Here is a 14587-nt window from a genome sequence, read left to right as displayed (position 1 = left end):
TTTTCAACGTTGATCCCCATCTGGCATTCACGACACCAAGAAGCAACCCTCTCAAGTGCACTGTTAAGTAATAATTGATCCGATTTATTTATTTATTTATTCATTTGTTTGTTTTTTTGTTTATTTATTTATTTCGGAGTACACTACACTATCGTTGGCGAAAAGAATAATATGAACTGGAATATCTAGTAAAAAATCATTGATATATAGAAGGAAGGCCCTAACACCGAACCCTGGTGTACTCCTGAATCCGCGCTTACTGATGCAGAGATGATGTCATGGAAACAAACTGTTTTCTGCGCATTAGGTACGCAGCGGTCCACTCAGTTTACTGATTACTTTCGAAAATGCTGTGCAAGTTATACAGTAGTTTTTATGAGAAACTCTGTCAAATGGCTTTGAAAAATCCATAAACATAGCGTCAATTTGTGCACCATTGTTAACTGATGTTGCAAAATCGTGAATTGTTCTACCAGCTGAGTAGACGTCGAGAATCCTTTTGTAAAACCGCGTTGATATTTGGTAAAAAAATTATGTTTATCTAGAAAATTTTGCATCTGATTATATATAATGTGTGCGAGTAATTTGCAAGTTGTGGATGGTAATTAAATTGGGGGATAGTTTTATGCAACGGTTTGATTCTGCCTGTCACCTAATCGTTCGGTACTTCACCGTTGCGTAATGATTTATGAAATGAAACGTGCAAATACTTAAACACCCATTCGGCATCTTTTTGAAGAAACGAATTTGGGATGTCTGGCCCCGGTAATTTCTTTATATTCAGTTTTAACACCATATTGAAGATACCTTCCTCTGAGATTATAAGGTCCGGCATACCTGGCAATTAGACATCAAAATAAGGTAGGACAGCATCATATTTAGTAAAACCAGATTTGAAGTGCTCGGTAAATGAATTATATATTAATTCAAAAACAGTTACCTGTTACCCATTAATTTTGAAGGTATCGCAGTCCAAGGATTTAGGCGAAATAGTTCTCCAAAACATTTCAGGTGATGCTGTAATAAAACTAGTTAGGGATTCCCCGTAAAGTAACGTGTTTTGTCTATGGACTCCTCATTCTTAATTTCAGAGGATAAATCTGAAGTTAGATTATCACAACATGATGCGTTGGGGCAAGGTTTTCCTTTTTTAAGACTCTTTAGCCACCTCCGTAATTTCAGTGTCACCCTGAAAACCATGGATATTACTTTTTGTTTTCTTAACAATGTTTGACACAAAACGCATGCAGCTGTTTACAGTATGCTTAAACTGGTGCCCAAGAATGTGTGCGTTATCAATACTGTTAACAAAGTCACCAAAATGAAAAGAAAGAAAGTCTATTATTGACATGTCAACGTCTTTGGAAAAGTTAGGAAACGTAGATGTTTTTCGGATTTCATTTGCAGCGGCAGATGATACGTGAAGTAGTACAACACGGTGATCAGAAATACCACGAACTACTTCACAGTGTGCTTTAAGAATAATGTCTCTACTAGCAAAAAAAAAGATCTAGAATCCATTTAGACATACCCTGCTCCCTCGTATGTTCTTCAAATACCCGCGAAAGATAAAAATCAAAGGCGATATCCAAGAGTACATCAACCGTGGTATCACGGCGCTTACTATACGACACAGAGGATCGGTTCACATTAGGCAAATAAAATCTCCTGCCAAAATCTCCTGCCGGATTTGGTTTCATGTATTCACGTAATTCATCCAGAACGGTTATGGTAGACGCAGGGGGTCTTTACAGTGTTCCCAAAACATATCCAACATTAGCACAACAAAACCTTGCAATATATGCATTCTATATTAGGTACATCAGACATTTTTTGCACTCTAAAGATTCTTGAAAACGATATATACACCACCACCTTTAGTGCCGCGATCTTTTCTAAACACACTAAAACCCGGCGGGACAAATTCACTGTCGTATATTGGGTGGGTGAAACACGTTTCCGTTAGAATTGCAATATGTGGATCATGTAACAATAGAAGTCCCTCAAACTCAGTAAACTTGTTTACAATGCTCCTACAGATACCATTGCGAATTGTAAGCGAGCGACGCTTTGAACGGCGCTGTCAATTTCAGTTTTATTTTTTTGTATTGAGATGATAACGAAACCCCTTTTGCTCATCCCATCCATACATGACGCCATTAATGCTTAGCTTATCATATAGTAACGTAACTTTCGCTCCATTTGCTTTTTCCTCCGAGCCATTTTTCCATAGCTGTTTGCGTATTTCACGCACTTTTTGGAAAAGTCCTCGGACGCAGAATATCTACTACCCTTTAGTTTGTTACGGGCATTCAGTAGGGATAATTTGTCGTGGTAGTCCAAGAATTTTAACATAACAGGACGTGCGTTATTTTCTATCTTTCGACCTAGCCTACATATTTATTCGATACTGGCAACATTACACTCAATATCCTTCTAAATTCTTCTGTCACTACACTTTCAAGCACCTCGGTAGTCTCGTTATCAGACTCGTCTATGCTGAAAATAATCAAGTTGTTGCTCCTTCCCCTGCTTTCGAGGTCGTCAACCTTTTCGACCAAGTAAACAAGTTGTATGTTCAGTACAGATACCGTGGTCTCAACGTCATTAACCTTGCTGGCCAGTGCAGCCACTGTTGATAGTGATCATAATGATAACGATAATGATGTCAGTGGTCACGTGTTTAGCAGAGCTTCGGCGTCTCAGGCGATGACCATACTAGAGGCGTAGGTGACAGTAGTTGGCTTTCTAAGACTAGCTGCCTGACGTCGCGTTACCTCCTCGTTTGGCTTTCCTCCAAGCGCCAAGGTTTACACTTGCAGTGTAGTGGCACGCGCCGTATCTACCTGTTTTGCTGCTTCCAAGGCAAAATCTGGCAAAACGCATGCTTATTGGTGTTTCAGGAGAATGGGCAAGTTCAGTTTAGATACAGCTACCAAAAATAACTAAGCGTGCAGAGCAGTTCCAAAAGTGAGTGTGAGAACAGCGGGACTCCGAAAAAAAAAGGCAAGGGTAATCACGAAGGAAGACTAATGACCAAAATATTCCTTACACGGCGACATCATTACAGATTGAGTGCAGCGATCTCATTGTAAAATTTAAACGACCTTAAAGTTAAATTGAAACTGCAGCTTTTCAAGTCTGTTTGCATATGCCACAACCAAAAGGTTCTATTTGTAAAAAGCAGAAAAACTGGAAAACATCTTGCAAAAATTTAGGGAAATATAAGTAATCTTTAAATCTGGGTTAAGGGAAACCTGATTGCTGTGGTTGAAAGCCGTAGAGAGATCTGTTTACAAAAAAAAAAGGAAATCCTGGGCTTGCTGCACAGTAATTATCTAGCGCGCGGCTGACGCTTGAGCATCGGTCAAGTAAGGGAAAGGAGAAAAAAAGGAAAGTAAGGGAAAGGAGAAAAAAAGGCACGGGAAGATTACAGAGACAGGCAGGAAGGGAGTGCTCGGAGCTCATAGCTGCGCTTGGAAGCACTGACTGACCATGTAAAATTGATTATGAGCGCGCAAGAAATACTACATTATGACGTGAAACGACAACTAGAGCACAACATTATCTTGCCGAAATAATCTTACGAAATTACGTCAAATCCACGTCGTGCAGATAAAGGAATAGCATGCTGGGGCACTTTGTTCTTAATTTTTTTATTGTTCTCGCATGCAAAATTCCACAGCCCAAATTCACACAAATGTGTTGCGCTAGAATTGTTAGCAAGAGAAAATGGTGGCCCGTCCTGATGCGGGGCACATCCGTAGCAAAGGAGGCCGACCGATGGCAAAGAAAGCTTAGCAAGCAAAAAAAAGCTTTTTGAATTAACCATCAGGCATTTTGTCTATGCATTCTCAAGAATTCCGTACTGCACCCAAATGTGGCCGAGAATCTCACAAAGCAGCATCGATCGCAATGTTTCTCCCCCTTCCTGAATTGAGAATGCAGGCGTGCACGTGCCATCAAACGGTGTTTCAGGTATCCTCCTCTTTCTCTTACAGTACTCGAGCCGCACAGCAGCGGTGTGGCCACTGGATAAATACACCAAGTGTTGTCTTATCCAGTGGCCGTGAGAACGGAATGTCGCAAACGACCCCATCCACATAGTGAAGGAATTGCTGCCACGTGCCTCGGCTACATGCTTCGCACGATGGCGCGGCCCGCTTAACACGGCCCGCATGCTGGCGCAGCAGACGCGAAGCATGAGTTATGGATGCGTGGAGCGGTCACTTTGCTTCTTCCCCAGGGGCCTTAACTAAGCATGCTTTTTATCTGTCTGTTTTTACCGATATACCAGCTGACCGCATACTGGCAGTCAAGGCAAACATGTTTACTGCTAACCACCGACTTCGAGGCTCGCTTCCCACAGAAATTTTATTTTTTTTTGCTTTCTCTTGCATCGCACGACGCTCTGCCATCTGCTTTTCAGCAGAGAAAGAAAATATCAAAATTCCTGACCCAGCAGCGGCTGCGTGGCGAGGCAGTTTGTCTTCATTTGTGTCGTCGTTCGTTGGTCCCTTTACCATGCTGGCCGCATTGTGGAGATTACTCTGACTGACCGATCAGTGGTGCATAACCTGTCTATGTCACTGTTTCTGCTCTCCTTTCTCCTTTGTAGCGTGGATTTGATTTTTGTTTGTGCACACTGTTAATCTGCCTTGCCTTTCTCGGCAGTTATAAGTTGTCTTAAAAATGTAGGTATCAAATTAGGTACATCGTTCAGGCAGAAAATAAGTTAGACAATAGTGCTTCTGAAACCAAGGTACTAAGAAAAGAAAAGCAATTAATGTGGTTTTCCCTCTCATGAATTTATAAGCACCTTGTACAATAACAGAGAGCATATTTGACCAATGATAAAGAAAGATTCACCGAGACAGTAAATGATTAAAAGATGGAAGCAATGCGGGAACGAATCCTCAGAAGAAAACCACCATGCATCTCGGTTCCCTGGCCTCTAGCGAATAGGGACCGCTGGTTTCCGAACCTACATTTATTTATTTACTTTTTTACCTTTTCACATTAGTTCTTGTTCAAACAGGGACAGAAAAATGGCTTCTGCGAGGATGGATGAAAACTCTGCTCAGAGAATATTTGATCCTGTGCGAATCAGTAACCTTCTTACTTTTTAACGCAAACGTCTGCTTTTTCGGGCAATCCAGACATCGCCATGAGATTTTCATGTTTGCGCTTTTTAAAAATATTATGTGCAGAAAATCCACACATTAGTTTTCTCCAAGACAACATCACTCACTCGTAATTTCTCCTCTTTTTCAGCAGCAAGCTGACACACAAAATGAATTAGCGCTTCCGCCGCAATAATTAATTAGGGGCGAATGGATAAAGTAAAGCGCTTGAGGTTCGTTAAGATTTTTGGGGACCTAGAAACACTAGCATGACTACTGCACCTGCTTTTATACATGTCACTGCCGTACATGTTCTTGAAGAAGATGCCACAGATGACACTACACTGTTACTCGTTCTTTGGTCCTCAATTTATCATCATCATCATCATCATCATCATCATCATCATCATCAGCCTAGTTACACCCACTGCAGGGCAAAGGCCTCTCCCATACTTCTCCAATTACCCCGGTCATGTACTAATTGTGGCCATGTTGTCCCTGCAAACGTCTTAATGTCATCCGCCCACCTAACTTTCTGCCGCGCCTAGCTACGCTTCCCTTCCCTTGGAATCCAGTCCGTAACCCTTAATGACCATCGGTTATCTTCCCTCCTCATTACATGTCCGCCCCATGCCCATTTCTTTTTCTTGATTTCAACTAAGATGTTATTTACTCGCGTTTGTTGCCTCACCCAATCTACTCTTTTCTTATCCCTTAACGTTACACCGATCATTCTTCTTTCCATAGCTCGATGCGTCGTCCTCAATTTCAGCAGAACCCTTTTCGTAAGCCTCCAGGTTTCTGCCCCATATGTGAGTACTGGTAACACACAGCTGTTATACACTTTCCTTTTGAGGGATAGTGGCAACCTGCTGTTCATGATTTGAGAATGCCTGCCAAACGCACCCCAGCCCATTCTTATTCTTCTGGTTATTTCAGTCTCACGATCCGGATCCGTGGTCACTACCTGCCCTAAGCAGATGTATTCCCTTACCACTTCCAGTGCCTCGCTAGCTATCGTAAACTGCTGTTCTCTTCCGAGACTGTTAAACATTACTTTAGTTTTATAGCCCGCGTTAAATGAAGGTATACGAAAAGAAAGGGAAAGGGAAGGGACAAAGGGAAAACAAAATGAAATTGTTAATGAAATTTAGATTGTGCCTTGCGCTTTGATGATCTATTTGATATATTAAATTTTTTCCGTGCATGTGAGTGGCACGCTTTTATCAAAGGATTGTTCTGTGGATTGACCTGCATTGTTTTGTCATTTTATAGTATGCTGTTTTGTTTAGGTCAGTCATGCGTTGGCCACCGCATGCGCATTCAGGGGCATTCATTAAGAGCAGGCATAGCTTCACTGATCTCAATCCTAACGTGCACCGAGCGACTGTATGTACCACTTCATGTTTCATTATAGATCAGGAAAAAAAATTCGCAGTTCCGCCAGAAAGGCGAAGCACCGATTGCGATAGCAAATTAGTAGATAGCTGTACGAAGTATAGTCAGGAATGATAAGCGAGGAATGGGCAATGATAGAATAGGTAAGCGCGACTGAACGAGGACGTATAAAGAAATGGACACACGGGGACATGGCTGTCTTTGTGCGTTTGCTTCCTTCTAGGTCCTTGTCCAGTCACAATTACACATTCTATCATGGATTCAAACCAACGAGCCCGTCATAGTGTTTTAACTAAATTAACCAGTGCGGTGTCACATCCGCACAGGTAAACATAAACACATCTCCCTCGATGACAGCGGAAACTCTCTGTGAAAACGCTGGACTTAAGGATCGGGGCAGCAACCGCGTGCCTATTGACCTCCTTGCATCTGTCGCTTCAACGCGCACGAAACGTCGAAAGCACAGCGCAAACAAAGCTAACGGCACTACGCGCACTCTGCCAACGTCTCAGATCGCTTTGAAGATGAGGCCCATGGGGGCGTGCACTTTAGCCATGTCGCAGACCGCTTTAAAACCACACGAGCGCCGCCTGCCGTCCCTACGGCGTCCGCCAAAAAAGCTTCTACTACGGCGTTGCGTCCGCGATTCGCGTGGCCAACGCCGTAGCAGACGCCGCGGATTTGTCCACTCTGTACGGAGCGGCTGGCGAGGAGGACATCGAGGCACCGTAGCAGCCGCCGGCGTAGAACACCCCTCCTCTCTCGCGTGACCCCCTGCCTCGCGCGACACAGGAGAGGGCACGCATCCGGGCCGCGTTCCTCACTCGCGCACGCGAGCTTGAACCGCGTTCGCATTCTCACCTTATCACAAGTTGTCACTCAGAAGGATACCAACGGCGAAGGCAGAAATGCACCTGGAGTGTCCATACAATTCGCAAAAAAAATAAAACACAGATGTTGCAATCTATGTGTGATGCTTTAGTAATGTGCCGAGTTAAATGCTCTGCAACTAACGGTGATGCGCCAGCTTTGTTTACATCCATCCTATACAATGAGTAATCTCCTGGAATGTTCTTGTTCATCCACTACAGAAGCCCGAACTGTATTGTCATGCCGTTTTTTTTGTTAATGCACTGCATTGTTCGCAGGCTATGCCGAAATGCAAACTCGAATTCTTCAGGTGGATGCAGTGTGAGAGGTTTTGGGGGCGAGCACCTACGGAGTCGCCATCTGTCGGAAGCGCCTCCCTTGAGTAGTATGAGGGATCACGCTTCGCGCTCCTCGTAGGTTTCGCCGCTGAAAAAAAAAAATAAAACGCGGGATTCCTTCTGTACATTTCTGTCAGCACCCTTAAAACGAGGCAACTTTATTACTGTTGAAATAATAATCTTGGGCAAACTAAAAGCACAGAATTGTTTAGAAGCGGTATCATTACCGAATATATACAGTGAAAGCCACTGCGCGCGATCGCCGCGATTGAGTCTCCCGAATCGGCTTGCGTGAAAGGTCGGCAATCACTGAGCACAAACTATGTAAAATGTGTTCTTACAGTGGGCAATCTGCATAACCAATGGCACATAACATAACGAAGCCTCAATGCATGCAGCGATCGCACGGGTCTGCGCGTCTGCATGCATGTCCGCGCACAATGTTTCGCTTTCACTGAGAGCCTTTTCGCACCGTGCTGTGGGCTGTCAGGATTGGGGGCTCAATCCCATCGCTCGTGGTCGTTTGCCAAGATTGTAGTCCGGCATGAATTCGAAGGTAGCTGGCCCATGCCGTCGTCCAACTTATCCACGCTGAGGACGTTGATGAAGGGAAGAACTGCTTTTCATTGAGAACGAGGAATATGGGTTTATTTACAGAAATTAAATCAGTCTAAGATGACTGCTTGAGAAAAACAGTGTCAGTCCAACATGACTGCACGAGAGAAGTGAATCAGTCTAACATGACGGCTCAAGAGAAGTCGGTCCAGCATTCGCACAACAGCAGTTTTTATACACTCGGTCCGCCGGCCATACGAGGCGACGACTGTTCGTTTACTCATCGCCAACTTGCCGCCGCCCCGCAGAACAGTCTACGTACACAAAGGCACACACATCCCGATGCCCGACGCCGGCGTTGGAGGGGTGCCGTTCCGGGAAGTATCGGCGCCAATGGTGGGTAGCTCGTTGTATTGCGTCTGGTCGAGGCATGGGAAGCACCAAAAAACGGCTTTCCCGCGGCAGCTTGTTCATGCGTATCAGATCAGGTCCGCGCTGGAGAGCTCCCGGAACCATTGTTCGCCCACCGAACTCGTTCCGTCACAATGACGATGGGGCTGGTGGATGGAGGTGGTTTTCAGCACAAAGGCCGCTTCTTCGAACGCCTCCCAGCTGCAACGACGGAGAGTGGGGGATGCGCGTCTTGTCCTCCAGTCGTAACTGGGTGGCAATCTTGCCTTGCAGCTCGCCATTCTTAACAGAGCTTTAGGCCACAGCATATGAGCATTTCACAGTCCACAAGCAACCTGTATTGCGTGCACGTTATCAGAGCTGCTAAGAAACAATTTTGTTTTAACAAGAGACTTCGACGCCTATGGCGATTGTGATGTGCCGTCGCGACGATTCAATATTTTTTTCCTTCTATATTCTTGGACGTTTGAACATTATTTCTAAATATGCGTCGCACTGTATGCACTCAGCGGGCGATTTCGCGCTGCTCCTTTTTCGTAATGAAGAGCCCAAATTCATACACAAACATGGCCAGATCCCATGCCTTTGTTCCTCTTTCTCCCCTTCTATTCCAGTATATATGCCACTGTGTTGCATCAAGAAGTTCATAGACCACGTTTCAGATGAACGTCTCAGTGCGCTTCTTCTGCTACTCACCGAACATCACAGCCCCGGTGCCGCAGCAGAAATATTCCTCGCGTCTGAGCTTGCTGCATACTCGAGTTGTAGCGGATGGCTGTTTGCCGGTGCTAAGCTTCGCGAGCCAAGCTTCGCGCAGCTTCTTGTCCTGCCGCTACGTGTGGATAAGGCTGACATCGGGCTCCGTTGCGTACGTCCGTCACTGCGGCACCAAGTAGTAGCCTACCATGCTGCACGCCTCCAAAGGCAACCACTACCTATTATAGTGATTTCAAATGTTGTCAAGCAGACACCCCCAAGGCGGGAAAGCCTCACCACTTAATCATAAGTGCAGTGCAAGTGGGACTTTAAACTCGCGCGCTTCGGCGCTTCCGAAGCAGCCGACGCGGCCGCTGTGTCCACGTGATCCCGCATGCCCCGTCACGCCGATGGTGGCGCTTTTCCAGTGGTAGAGCTCGCCCCCAATACGCAGCGATACCACAAGGATGAAAGTGATGTTTGATGCTCGTTCAGGGAAATATGCTCTTGATAGATGTTTGCACAGGAAAGTACGACAAGTATCAAGCAGCATTTAGAGATTCTGTACTTTTTGGGTTAAATTAGGACATACTCAGTCTGGAGGATTAGCCAAGAACGAGCACAGTCCCAGAGGCAGATAGTGATTGGCCAAATCAGAGAAAATGAAATAAATTCAAGAACCCGTTACACATCATTAATGATTTCATTCACAACGTCAGTGTGCTTGACAGGTGTCTGTGAGCTGACATATTATTATCAGGTTTTATGCATGACGTTAATGTAATTATAATTAAAACTATTATGTGTATACATGTTCAGCATGTAAGGATTTTTTAAGCTAATTCACTGGTAGTTCCATAAAAAGAAGGCCTATATATCCTAAAATATTACTGCTGAAAAAGTGACCTGCCAAAGAGTGCACAGCACCCAGCACCCAGTTTGAGACGTGAAACCCTGATTAGTAAGCGAACTAAGCATTGGTTTATTAGATGAATTGCACGTTTGTATAGTACAGTGAAAAACATGTGTAGCTCTTTTCTGCTCTGTAGAAAATTTACTTTTCAAGGACATCGTTTCTCGGTGGAGCTTGTAATGCATCCATCTAAGGAATATTTTTCAGAAAGAGAGAGAAAAGGAAAGATGCAAATGAGGGAAAGGCAGGGAGGTTAACCAGAGTTAGAATCTCCGGTTTGCTACCCTAAACTAGGGTAAGGGAAAGGGGAAGTAAAGACGGAAAGAAGGGCGTGACAATTATAAAAGCCTGCAAAAAATATGAAAAGGGACGGAATGGGGTCATTATAGGCTTTATAATAGGCCACTCTCACGTATAAAGGTCAACAAAGCCTTGACGGACCTTCGCTGCGACGACACTTCATGTCGGCATTCCAAAATTGACTGTTCTGAAAGTGGCCTGTCGTCAACGCGTGCCAACGCGGTCGCTAGTGACAGCCGGTGTGCGCTGTATTGAGGACAGCGGCAAAGTATGTGTTTGATAGTCTCCTCGTCGCCGCAGTGACTGCAATCGGCGGTGTCGTCCATATCGACTCGGAAGGCGAAAGATCTTGTGTAGGCGACGCCAAGCCACAGTCGGCAAAGTACTGCTGTTTCGAGTCGAGAGAGTCCAGATGGGGGTCGAAGTCGAAGGGATGGGTCCAGTCGGTGTAATGTGTATGCTTCAAGCTGGGTGTGTTCCATGAAGTTTTGATGGCTTCATTTCCAAGCACATGAATTTTCATTGCAGCATCTGTTCTTGAGAATGGAATGGCCTCTTCATGTGCAGATCGCGTTGCTGCGTCGGCATGTTATTGTCCATTATGCCACAGTGGCTTGGATTCCACTTTAACGTGATGTCGTGCCCTTGCTCGACGAGGTGGTGAAGCAGCAGTCGTGGGGTCCTCGGCGTAAGACAGAAACCAAACAATTAAGAGCAGCCCTGGAGTCTCGGAACACGCTCTATTTCTTGGGTAGTTCTTCAGAAATGACACGAAGTGCACTACGAATAGCAGCAAGCTTCGCGACAGTCGATGTAGTCTGGTGAGATAATCGAATCTTTATGAAGATAATCGAATCTTTGCAGGAAAGATCACCGATCCTGCAGACCCATTCACCGTGGTTGAACCATCAGTATATCGATGATGATGCTCGTTGTACCTCTCGTAGAGCAAGAGCAGTGAAAGCTGCTTGAGTGGAGACGAGAGTTGGGCTTTTGTTCGTATTCCTGGTACCATTAGTCGAAACTTTGCTTGAACCAAGCACCATGGTGGAAACGGAACTTTCGCTGGAGCCGTATAGCCTGATGGAAGGTATGCACGAAAGGGCAGGACTGTTTCACAAAAGGAAGCACGTGGTCGATCCTCTGGCAGTGAAGCTAGATGATGGGCAGGGGCTCGCGCAAGGTGTCCTACGTGTGCTCGGAGCGCTTCCATAACTATATGGGTCTTGGCTGGGAAATCGTGTGCAATGACAATTGTTTCAGCCATTGACGAGCACCGCGGCAATGCAAGACACACTCTAAGTGCCTGGGCCTGGACGCTTTCGATTCTACGGATATTACTTCTGCAGGTGTTGGTCAGCACAGGCAAGCTGTATCGCAAATACCCAAGAAAGAGCGTCCTGTACAATTGCATCATTGCATATGCTGAAGTATCTTAAACTTCCTCCAAGAAACTTAAACACATTAGAAATATCCGTCAGGCGCTTCTTTAGGTAGGCCACATAAGGACTCCAGTAGAGGTCACGATCAATGATTACGCCTAAGAATCGGTGCGTCTTCACATAAAGTATGCTTTGACCGTCGATAGAGACATCGTATGATCTCAGTGGCTTTCGGCTAAACGCGACCAATGCGCATTTTTTTGACGAGATCTTGAGGCCTTGTTCATTTAAGTACGCCGAAGTTTACGTGGCAGCACTTTGAAGCCTGGCGCGTGCTTGCGACCGTGTCACACCAGATGCCTAGATGCAGATGTCGCCGGCATACATTGATATTTTAACTGTGTTCGGAAGTCCTGTTCGGAATGAGTACAAGGTTGAAAAGCGTGGGACTCAAGACACCGCCTTGTGGAACTCCATGGTGCGTATAATATTGCGAGGTTGGACCACCTTCAGTGTTAAGAAATAGAGTCCGCCTATGTAAATAACCATGTGTCCAACGATATAATGGACTGCCTAGGCCCAGCGATTCCAATGCTTCAAGTATGGCGTTATGAAGAACGTTGTCGTAGGCTCCCTTTATATCTAAGAACATTACGACAGATAACCTTTAACACGTCTTTTGGTATTGAACACAGGTTACCAGATCGATAACGTTGTCGACAGAACATCGGTGACGTCGAAAACCAGCCATGGCATCCGGGTAGATTTCGTAATGTTCAAGGTACCCCTCAAGTCTGGCGAAGATCATTCGCTCCATTACCTTCCCAACGCAACTTGCCAGCGCAATTGGTCGGTATGAAGGAATCTTTAAGGGAGACTTGCCATGCTTAAGAAACGGTACCAGGCGGCTGATCATCCAATCTTGAGGAACTTTGCCCTCCTGCCAGGACTTGTTATAGATTTTAAGGAGCGCACTTCGTGCCCGTTCACCAAGGTGGCATAGCATACGGGAAGATATGTCATCCGGACAAAGCGACGACAACCAATAACATAGGGTGAGCGCCGCGTCAAGCTCTTTCCTCGTGAAAGGCAGTTCCATGCGTGAATCTCGTGAATCTGGAATACGGTTCAATGTAAGCGAACCTGTGTGAGTTGACTGGCCCGCAATCATAGCACAGAAGTCTTCCGCCACATCACTGTATTGTCGGCGCTGGAATAGTGCTGGGGCCTTAAACGGGAAACACTGTTCCGGAACAGAACGTAGACCTCGCACAGTTCTCCATATTTGAGATAGCGGTTTGCGGGGATCTAGCGACGCACAAAATTTCGACCACCACTGAGCTTCTAGTTTGTCCATGCGGCATTGTATCTCCTTTTGCATGCGCCAGGCTGTTCTTAGATCCTGAATTGACGTAGTGCATCGATATCTTCTTTCAGCACGATGGCGAATCGCACGAAGCCGCTCCAATTCCAGGTCGAATTCCGAATACCTTGGCAAACACGTGAGTGTGCGAGTGGCTGTGTCTGTGCTGTTTTCTTGATAGGTTGTTCAAGCCCACGAGATAGGCCTTTGTGACAAGCCTCCTCAATCTGGGATTTAAGTACAGTCCAATCTATTCTTCGTATCGTGGTGGACGTATATGTGTTATACATTCCCTTGATGTTGAGGTAAATGGGAAGGTGGTCTCTTCCGTGCGTTTCAATGTCCAAAAACCACTTAACATGATCGGCGAGGCGGTGGGAGACGAAAGTCCTATCGAGGCAGCTGCTGTACATTATTCCCCGCTGAAATATTGGACTCGCGTCATTCAGCAGATCGAGAACATTGTTGGAAACTAATGAAGCTAGTCGTCGTCCCGTCGCGTAAACCTTTGAGCTTCCCAAAATGGCTTCCCCAAGTGTGCGTTGAAGTCCCCGGTGATAATTCATGGACCAGGTTGTGTTTTTAAGATGTCTCCTAGTCTTCTGGTGTCAAATCGACTTGATGGAGACAGATAAACCCCCAAGAGTGCAAAGGTGACTTTTCTATTTTTAACAGTCATGCACACAAACTGATTGTCGTCATGAGGTTGCACCGGTTGGACGAGGTGAGTTCACGGCGAATAAACACGACGACCTTGCTATTTTTGATGTTGCTTGATGAGAATATTGTCTCATAACTGGATAGTCTTATTGAATGCGATAATCTAAGTTGACGAATGACAATGATTGGAAATCGGTGAGTGAGAACAAATTGATGAGAATCAGCGATGCGAGATCTTAGACCTCTGAAGGATCGACGCTTCTCTGACCTCCTTACGAAAGGACTGGTGATTCTCAGTAATGGCTTCACTCAAGGCTTGCTAGGACGGGGCTCAGCGCGACGAGCCCTTGTAGCCCACTTCGAGCAGATGGAGTGTCAGTGCTTGTCAGCATGGCCCTGATGACAGTCACAATGGATCGCAGCACCGGAATCATTTGGCAGTCGACTGTTGAAGCCTCACTAACAGCAGCGGGCTTCGATGGGACCATCAAGCGCGGAGACTCTTCAGAAGACTGAGAGCTTGCGAGCGCCGGCCACTCTTCCACGGGGTCACCCTTTTCCGTCTGAGGCCTTCTTGC

General features: G+C 45.6%; 1 long non-coding RNA gene across 1 annotated transcript in view; it reads right to left on the bottom strand.

Annotated features, from left to right (window-relative positions):
* Positions 1–14587, bottom strand: part of LOC135911077 (uncharacterized) — a 357016-nt gene that overhangs the window by 152354 nt on the left and 190075 nt on the right. The gene's annotated exons all lie outside the window — the stretch shown is intronic.

This window comes from Dermacentor albipictus, chromosome 1 (assembly GCF_038994185.2).
Source record: "Dermacentor albipictus isolate Rhodes 1998 colony chromosome 1, USDA_Dalb.pri_finalv2, whole genome shotgun sequence".
NCBI lineage: Eukaryota > Metazoa > Arthropoda > Arachnida > Ixodida > Ixodidae > Dermacentor > Dermacentor albipictus.
Note: the sequence above shows the minus strand (reverse complement) of the source record. Positions and strands in the feature narration are given on the sequence as shown.